Below are 8,554 nucleotides of genomic sequence, written 5' to 3'. Positions count from 1 at the left end.
TAATGGTTTATTTTGCATTCACAAGAAAGCAAGGAGATTTTGAGTCATTGACACCTCTGTTACCTGGAGTGCAGTATTACACTACACTATCACTCCAGTGTAACGTTAGATTATGTGTTCAAATGCCTGAAATGTGGTTTGAGCATGCAGGAATACTGTGCACTAACTGTTGCTGAAACATGCAAGCCCAGAGGGTGTACTTTAAACAAGTGGAACTCTTCATAAAGATGCACATATGATGGAAATTAATTGATGAGGCACTTTGGGTGTTGGCATTCTACCAGGGAAATGTGTACTGTAATGTCCTAGGGCGGGTGGTTTTTCGCTAATAATCACAGCCATCTTCCTTTGGATATATTCAACTTCAGGGAATGGAGCTTTTTACCTGCTTAGTTTAGATTAGACATACCACATGGAATAGGCCCTTCGGCCCACCGAGTCCATGCTGACCATCGATCAGCCGTTCACAGTAGTTCTATGTTATCCCGCTTTCGCATGCATTCCCTACGCATATGGGGCAATTTTACAGAGATTATTAACCTACCAACCTGCGCATCTTCGGGATGTGGGAGGAAACTGGAGCACCCAGATGAAAGCCACGCGGTCACAGGGAGAACGTTCAAACTCCACACAGGTAGTACCCGAGGTCAGAACTGTAAGATCTGATAGTCAAATACAGCACCACCTGCATGTATTAAGAATGACAGTAAACTTTGTGCTGACATCTGTCAAATCATTTCTAAAAATGTTATCATTTGACACAAATCATTAAAATTTCTTTCAATTTGTCAACTATTTTTGTGCTGTTAAATTTAGCTGCTTATTTTTTATACAATAATCTTTTACTTCCTTTGAAAGAGTCAATCTGATGCAAAAATCTTAAATTTAAGATAATTTAGAGGATGAAATATCCAAATTGTATCCACTTGTCAATGCTATTTAAAACTTGATGAGAGACAAAGAAAGACAGCTCTATGGATTTTTTGACATACTGTAAATGCGGGACTGAATATGCAGAATTCTTGGAAGAACCCAAGCTAGATTTGAGTAAGGAATATTAATGTGGTAGTCAAGTATGCATTATTAAAGTATAAATGCTCTGCTAATAATTCATGTCAATTTTAAATTGGGGACCGAGGTGGAGTTTTAAAATTTAATTTGATCGCTTTGAACGTATATAGTTTGGGTTCCCACGAGATGATACTGGAATGGAAGAGGTTCGATTCAAGTATGACATTGTTTGATCAGGTTTGCACAGGGGCGTGGAAGTGATGCGAGACCTCATTACTTATTAGTTGAAGGTTATATTTGCAGAGTAAGCATCCTCAATACTTTCATAATGAAGGCACGAACAATGCATATCAAATCAGAGATGCAATATTCACCGTCACATGGTAGGAAGAAACACCAAAGTTTGTTGCATAAAGCCAGACCCAAAATGCTGGAGTAACTCAGCGGGTCAGGTGGTATCTCTGGCGAAAATGGATAGGTAAAGGGCCTGTCCCACTAGGCGATTTTGCCAGCGTCATATTAGTGACGCCAAAAGATTTTGAACATTTCAAAATCCAGCAGCAACAAAAAAATGTTGCGTCACTTGAAAATACACTGCGCGTCAAGACTCTCCTGGCCGTTACGTCACCTATCCATTTTCTCCAGACGTACTGCCTGATCTGCTGAATTACTCCAGCATTTTGGGTCTATCATTATGCAAAACACTTTGGTGTTTCATCATACCATGTGAAGGTGAATATTGCATATCTGATTCTATATCTGGTATAAACCAGCATCTGCAGTTCGTTTTTATTACATTTTATGTTTGCTGCATTCTCATTTCATGTTCACTTTTGAATTGATATTGATAAATGCTTCATGCATATATACTTCCTTCTGCAACTGTTCAGGAAGTGGTCCAAGATGTATATTTTTGGGTGATGGGAGGTTAAACGGTGTTTGGATCCACAAAATAAAATCCAGACCACCTGAAGGAAATCAAAGGCCCCCCTCTCAGCACTAACCTCCCTTCTCTGAGTTTGCCTGTTTGTAAGCTCAGAAATCTAATGCCCAATACCCCACCTTTGAAGAAGATATGAACTACTTAAGGATGTGCATTCCTGGTGAAATGGTAATAGTGCTTGGGATATTTGACAAGGGAAGTAGGTGAGAAATTGTTGGCAGTTACTGCTACTGGTGCCTAATCAGCCCTTCTTTCAGCTTCAGTATTCATTTGAAACTGATTTGGAATATCAACTTTAATCTGACTTTGTGAAAGAGGATGCACAGTCTATAAAGACTTCGTTAGTAAGTGCTGTATTGTTTTTCAGTATGGTTGTAGTGTTTTTTTTGTTTTTGAGATACTGCGTGGAAATGGGCCCTTTGTCCCACCGAGTCGGCACCGACCAGCGACCCTCGCACATTAACACTGTCCTAAACACACTAGGTGACAATTTACACTTATACCAAGCCAATTAACCTGCAAACCTGTATGTCTCTGGAGTGTGGGAGGGAACCGAAGATCTAGAAGAAAACCCACACGGTCACGGGGAGAACGTACAAACTCAGTATAGACAGCACCCGGAGATGGGATCGAACCCGGGTGTCTGGAGCTGCAAGCACTGTAGGGTAGCAACTCTACTGCTGTGCCACCCTTGACACCCATGGGGAAGTTAATAATACAGCATGAATGCTAAAGGACACAAATTGCTGGAGTAATTCAGCAGGTTTGACAGCATCTCTGGGGAACATGGACAGCTGGTATTGCCAGTAATTTTCATGCCTTCACATCCAAAGTCGGTCCCATGATGAGAGGCATGCTCATAGCCATGAGATTTTCCTGACATCAATGACTCTTAAGACGTTCCTTTAAATTGTGGTGACGTTTATTAAAAAATATCCCAAAGATGTGTGGGTTTGCAGGTTAATTGACCTCTGTAAATTGCCCCCAAATGTGCAGGGAGTGGATGAGATAGTGGAACAGCATGGAACGTGTGTCAACGGGTGATTGATTTGTCGGCATGGACTTGGCTGAGATGCTGTATCTCTAAACGAAGTAAATCAGCCAGTTCAGTTTAGTTTATTGTCGCTTGTACTGAGGTACAGTGAAAAGTTTGTTGCATGCTAACCAGTCAGCGGAAAGATAATACATGATTACAATTGATCCATTCACAGTGTATAGATAGATACATGATAAGGAATAACGTTTATTGCTAGGTAAAGCCAGTAAGGTCTAATCAAAGATAGTCTGACGGTCACCAGTGAGGTAGATAATAGTTCAGGACTGTTCTCAAGTTGTGGTAGGATGGTTCAGTTGCCTGAAAAGGCATCTTCACCTGTTTTTCTTCAAATCATTGCGAAAACCTTTGTAATGTTAAGATTCCCTACTGCTGACATTTGTTATTTGGCCAGTTAATATTCATGAATCTTAAGGTAGTGGAAAAACTTGCTTAGAAAAAAATTGAAATCCTTTTGGCAATTTAATTCTAGCTTAGAACAGGTTATGAACAGCAGCGAGATGTTCTCAGACGAAGAAAGCTGGGCAAAATAATTATCTGGGCAGCGTGTAAATGCAGAGCTGTTGTATACATGCAGAGAGAAGCTGTGGTTAATGGAGGCAAGCAGAGACATCTGTCACCTGAAAACGACAGGCTACCACTGCCACAGCTGGCATCCCACTGCACGGGTCAGGCGGAGATAATAAAGCATCAAATTCTTTGCCTCCAGTTAATTGCACCCTGTTATGGTCAAAATTGCAGTCTGCGGCTTGTGCTTACACTAAACTAGTGACCGAATCCAGCTTCACTGAAGAAAACTTATCACATTCTCCTTTTTGCAAATAGCGGAGAGTTTGTGCAGATTGCGGTCTCTTCAAGTCTGAGCCACCATTATGCGGAACATTACACAACATTATGCAGAGTCCTAAAGACACCATCACAGCCCCCATCAATTACAAGACCTTCCATCCCATTAATGTGTAATACAAGTCTGGTCGCCAACAGTACATGATGCAGATACAAGCCTGCTGCTTGGTAACTGTGGCTGGAATAGGGTTTTTTTTACACTCCTCTGCAGCTCCATTCTATAAAGCTATTAGTCATATATTGTATTAATACAATACAATACAATACAATTCATTTGTCATTTGGACCCCGTTGAGGTCCAAACGAAATGTCGTTTCTGCAGCCATACATTCCAAAAGAAAAAGACCCGAGACACAACACAATTTACACATACATCCATCACAGCGCTGTGATGGAAGGCAAAAACACTTATCTCTCCCCTGCACTCCCCCCCCCGATCAGTCAAAGTCAAAGCCCCCATTAAAGCCACGCCGGGTGACGTAAGGTGGCGGGCGTTGTTGGATGGTGATGTCCCGCAGGCGCCATTCCAAGCCGCGCGGGGCGAAAGCCCACGCCAGGGGATGCAAGCCCCGAAAAGCGCACCAGGACCCGGGTCGGGCTTGTTGTTGGAGCCCCCGCGGTTGTAGCCCTCGCAAAGTCCGCGGGTCGGGTCGCAGCAGCGCTACACCACAGCTCCACCCGCTCCAGACTCGGCCAGCTCCGCGACGGTGAGTAGGACCACAGCTCCGCAACTGGAGCCCCAGGTCGTTCCTGTTGGAGGCCGCTCCACGTTGCAGCCCCAACGACAACGGAGACCCGACAAGAAAAGGTCGGGTCTCACGTGCAGGGGAAAGATTTGAAACGTTTAATTTATAGATACAGTACGGAAACAGACCCTTTGGCCCACCAAGTCCGCACCGATCAGCAATCCCCGTACACTAGCATTCTCCTACACACTAGGAGTAATTTACATTTTTCACCTAAGCCAATTACCCTACAAACCTGTACGTCTTTGGAATGTGGGAGGAAACCTGGAGAAAGCTCACGAAGGTCACGGGGAGAATGCACAAACTCCGTGCAGGCAGCACCCGTAGTCAGGATCAAACCCGGGTCTCTGGCGCTGTAAGGCAGCAACTCTACTGCTGGGCCACTGTGCTGCCCATGCCACCCACCACTCGTGAGATTCTGATGCTAGTCAGGTGATTAAGCATCCCCTAATTGTATTATGGCCTGTAATTGTGTCCTATTGAGTGGACTTGGCAAGTCTGGAGGTTGCGGCACTGCGATTTACTCTGGTGTGCCTGCAGAGAACCCCTTGTATTGGCACTTCTCTGCAAAGGACTCCTTGAACGCATACTCTACATCAAATAGTTGCAATTATAGAGCACAAAGATTAAATCAGCTTTTGCAGAAGTGATAAGTGTGTCTAAATTTCATGTTTTGCAATTAGGGCTGGTTTGTAATTTTGAATAGGATCTTTACGAGCCGTTCTCAAATTGCTGTTACTCCTGCTCTCTGCCCCACCACATTCACTTGCATTGTACAATGGGGACCTTGGATCAAAAAGCCCACCTACTCACTCACTCCTTTTTAAACATTGGTCGAATGAGCAGACAAAAAGAATGTAACGAAAGGAATCGTTTTACATGTATTTAAAATGAAACCAAGCCATCATTGGCGCGTGACATTCCAGGGAAGTCTGAAGAAGGGTTTCGGCCCGAAACGTTGCCTATCTCCTTCGCTCCATAGATGCTGCTGCACCCGCTGAGTTTCTCCAGCATTTTTGTGTACATTCCAGTCAAGTACATTTAGCATTCATGCTTGTGGAAACAAGAAACTGCAGATGCAGATTTATACAAAAGGCCACAAACCCTTGGACGAACAGCGGGTCAGGCAGCATCTCTGGAGAACATGCATAGGCGACTTTTCGGGTAGGGACCCTTCTCCAGACTCAAGAATTCAGACTTTTGATTTAGTTTAGAGACAAAGCACGGAAACAGACCCTTTGGCCCACCCAGGTCTACACCAACCATTGATCACTCCTTCACATGAGTTCTATGTTATTCCATTTCCAGAGTGTTTTATTGTCACATGTACCAACAATGGAATTCTTACTCGCTGCAGCTTAACAGGCTTTCATCCGGTCCCTATACACTAGGGGAAATTTACAGAGACCGATTAACCTGAAAACCCGCATGTCTTTGGGATGTGGTAAGAAACCAAAGCACCAGGAGGAAACCAACGTGGCCGCAGGGAGAACATGCAAACTCCATACAGACAGCACCTGAGGTTAGGATTGAACCCGAGTTGGCGCTGTGAGGCAGCAAGCCTACCAGCTGCCCCACCATGCCGCCCACAATGTAGGTGTACCGGCGATCTTTGTCCCAGATATCCTGACCAATTATATTTGCATCAGGGCGATCGAGTCGGCAAAGTAACCTATTGTAAAAAAAAATCATTGTGACACGGCTGTTGCTCACAAAGATTTGCAATTACAGACAAATTATGTGATTTTTTTTGTGAGCTAAAGCTTCCATCAATCAGTTAGCAACACCAGTTGATGTGAGTGCTACAATTCCCGATGATTGGAATTAGTTCAATGACTAGAGCCAGGATGTTTAGGTGCTAAAAAACTCTGAAATAGGCAGGCAAAAAGGCATAAAAAATTACAAAAAAGGCAAGAAAAAGGCATTTATTGACAAAAAAGGCATAAAAAGTCATGTGTTTCCACGACCAAAATATGGTTAAAAATGATAATATAAAGGTATACTATAAATGACCAAAGTTGCTGGTTGCACATAATTACTAGCAATTTTTTTGAATTATTTGGTGTTAAACTATGCCACCTGTCAGACAGAATGTGCTTCAGTTGTGAAAAACCTCTTTCTACTTCAGCTGAGGTCACTGGTGCATACCCGAAACAAGCTACAGACTCTATATTCATGTCGATATCTTGTGAATTACAACTACCATTGAGAACTTTAGCTATGTTTTCTATTTCTTCAAGATCTTTGTCACCTAAAATCACTCTCTCACATTTTACTTGCATGTCTACATCGCCAGGAATTTTATGGATATCGTCAGTTACTTTGTTGAAAACCTGCAAGTTATTCACGAATGTTTTGCCACGTTTCTTAAGAGAAGTGATAGCTTTTGAGAAGTTAGCAAAATTGGAAGCAATAAACACAAGATTGCGGTGGAGGGACTTTTTCTGCATGATTTCACTGACGATCCTGACTGCAGCAGATTCTTCTTCTTCAAAACAGTTGATGATTTATTTTATCTTTTCAAAATTTGCAGCATAGTAGAGTACAGCAGAGAGCCATGTACCCCACCTAGTCAAAACGGGCTGAGGAGGTAGCGGGATCTCGGGTGCCATTTCCTTGAACAACTGCACACGTGATGGTACTTTGAGGAAGATTTTCTTGACATTGGAAACTAGGCGATCGACATTTGGAAACAAGCTATGTATGTGCTTGGCAATTCTATGAAGTCCTTGAGCTAAGCATGTGAAATGCAACATTTTGGGGACTGAAATTTTAAGAGAACGAGCAGCTTTTTTCATGTATGCAGCTGCATCAGTCACAAACAGAAGAATATTCTCGTGTTTTATATCTTCTGCCCAAAGTACAGCAAGTGAAGATGTAAACAACTGAGCAATAGTTGAGCTATTTGACTTCTCCAATACTTCCGATATCAACAAATACTCCTTTGATGGTTGACCTGCCTCTCCAGTGGACCGATGACCACATTGGCACCATATCTCCCCACAGCATTAGTTGTGTCATCTATTGAGATTGATATTTTTATGCATGCAACTTCATCTCTAATTTTCAGCACACCAATGTTGAAGTTGCAGTCAACATTATTTTTCCATAATGATGACTCGCTTGGTATATGTTCCTCTGAGTATTTCTCTAAAAACCTCTGAGAGATTTGTTTTCCAATTTCCACAGTGGAATTCCAGCATCAATGAATGCCTTGCACAGATCACTCGAAAACTCAGATTTGCGACTGGAGCCAGCAGTAAATGTAGTGAGGAGACAAGCTTGGGTATTTCGCTTGGGTAGTCTACACCCCAGCAGTATCAACATTGACTTCTCTAATTTTAGATAGCCCTTGTCTTCTCCCACCTCCCCCCCCCTTCCCAGCTCTCCTTCTAGTCCTACTGTCTCCGCCTCTTCCTTTCTTTTTCCCGCCCCCCCCTCATCAGTCTGAAGAGGGGTCTCGACCCAAAAAGTCGCCTATTCCTTCTCCCCCATAAATGCTGCCTCATCCGCTGAGTTTCTCCAGCATTTTTTGTCTACCTTCGATTTTTCCAGCATCTGCAGTTCTTTCTTAAATAGATCTTGGAGAAAACTGAGCCAGCGGGCAGCGGCACGAACGAATGAACGACCGACGGCAGAGCCCTGATTTCGCCCTGGTGGTGGAAAATTTATTGTAAGTTATACCATGTTAACACGTTAATAATAACATTAATATTAACATGTTAACATAGAAAATGTCATTGTAATCACGGCACATCTAGAGAAAATAGTACGACCTTTTAGCAAAACGGCAAAAAAAAGGCTGATTTAGGCACTCGGTCGTGAAAAAGGCATTATCCTGGTGAAATCATCAAAAAAGGCATGAAAAGGCACATGGCAAAATCCTGGCTCTATTAATGACCATCAGGTTCTTCAACACTACACAGCACTAACTAAACTATAAGCAATAAACTA

The sequence above is a fragment of the Leucoraja erinacea genome, chromosome 14, assembly GCF_028641065.1.
Source record: "Leucoraja erinacea ecotype New England chromosome 14, Leri_hhj_1, whole genome shotgun sequence".
Taxonomy (NCBI): domain Eukaryota; kingdom Metazoa; phylum Chordata; class Chondrichthyes; order Rajiformes; family Rajidae; genus Leucoraja; species Leucoraja erinaceus.
This window is presented reverse-complemented; position numbering follows the sequence as displayed.